Raw genomic sequence first — 1,846 nt, forward strand, 5'->3', positions numbered from 1 at the left:
TATATATATATATATATATATATATATATATATATATATATATATATATATATATATATATATATATATATATATTAATTTAGATATCATGAAATAAAATTTCTCATATCGTCTCTCCCACTGTCCCGTATTGAACCATGACAAATCTGGTCACCCTACCCTAACTCCATAATTTACTCATAGATGATTTGATCAAAGGCATTTTGACTGATATAGCACATAATATTTATAATCTTTACCTGCCAAGGGATTTCTCCAGGTAAAGCTGGATTGCCACCAACAATACAACTTTTTGGGGCATTTACTGTTGGTTCAGGAGACATCAAATACTCATCAAAGACCCATTCGGGGAGTTTAACATGAGATGGCGGGATGTTGCTGCCTTTTTGTTTAGAATCTGTAGAGGTTGTCCAACTGTCCGGTTTGGAAGTGCTGGATGTGGATTTGATTGTCTTATTGGAAGACTGTGCAGATGTGCCAGAGGTGGGACCGCTGGCAAAAGTTCTCACAGCTGTTTTACTGACTTTGCCACATGGAAACTTAACTAATAACACATAAAAAAACACATTGTTTTTTTTATGTTTTGCTTGCAGTGTCTTTCTCTAAAACAACTGTTGCTTGTTCTTTAAGAAAGAAAGCTCTTTTAGATATTTTTGGAACAATCAGGACATTAGGAATTTAAGAAGTAATTAAATCACCTATAGGTTCACACGTGAATCCATCTTCTTTAAGTCTGTAACCGGATGCACACTGACACCCTGTCCCATGAGACTCCATCACAACACCGAAATGCTCACAGCCTCCATTATCAACATCACACATTTTGGCAGTCACTGAGAAACAGCACAAAGCATCTTTTTGATTATCTTCAGGAATTTATTAGATTTTCACTATTATTATTAGCTCAATATGGTGCACTGTGTGTTTGAGGGAAGAAAGATTTCTTGTCTAACCTATTTCACAGACATGCCTGGTAGACAGTTACAGGTGTATGTGCCCATCTGGTCCTCACAAGTGCCTCGGTTTTGACAGGGTGATGATTTACACTGGTCCCCATCTAACAGACAGGATAATTTATTAACAACTGGTAAGAAAAAAATTTATTGAAATAAAGTGCTTTATTAAAATTCTGGAAGAAGGAACAGCTGGAGATTCAAATCCAGTTTAAATTATTTTAATAATTTGTCTAATTAAACGTTACCTAAATGGATTTTATTTCCTGAATTTCAGAAAGTCTTCAGAAAGGATCGAAAATTTGGAAAAGGTGGTGGACTGCTTATGTACGTGAAGGACTGCATTAAATGTAAGGAAATTGAATTCAGTACTTTAGTGGATATAGAATATATTGCTGTAACAATTGTTTTATCTCCATGTATGACATTTACTGTAGTGGGCATATATAGACCTCCTTCATCAAGTAGTATTTTCTATGATCATCTGAGAAATTTCTTGAAGGGGTTTGATCGAAATAAAGAGTTAATTTTGGTTGGAGACTTTAATATACATTGGAATGAGAAGTTAAATAGGAAAAAGCTTTAGGGGATAGATAGTAAGTCATTTTGACCTCATACAGTTAATCCAGGGCCCTACTAGAATCACCTCATCATCTGAAACTCAAATTGATTTAATATTTAGCAACAAACCAGAAAGAATAACTAAGTCAATACATTTTTTAACAGGGTTATCAGATCATAATCTTATATTAGAGGTAAGAAAATTAACAAAACATAGGTTTTCATATCAACAAGAAAATGTGCTAAATATTATACCAAAACGACTTAAAAACAAATTTGAAGAGGAATTTAAAAAACTAGATTGGAATGAGATTCTGTCTATAGATAATTTA

The 1,846-nt window shown here is 33.4% G+C and overlaps 1 pseudogene; it reads right to left on the reverse strand.

Moving 5' to 3' along the window:
* LOC107561262 (coagulation factor IX-like) overlaps positions 1-1,846 on the reverse strand; it is a 20,672-nt pseudogene that overhangs the window by 5,730 nt on the left and 13,096 nt on the right.

The sequence above is a fragment of the Sinocyclocheilus grahami genome, unplaced genomic scaffold (assembly GCF_001515645.1).
Source record: "Sinocyclocheilus grahami isolate Dianchi unplaced genomic scaffold, SAMN03320097.WGS_v1.1 scaffold23.1, whole genome shotgun sequence".
Taxonomy (NCBI): Eukaryota; Metazoa; Chordata; class Actinopteri; order Cypriniformes; family Cyprinidae; genus Sinocyclocheilus; species Sinocyclocheilus grahami.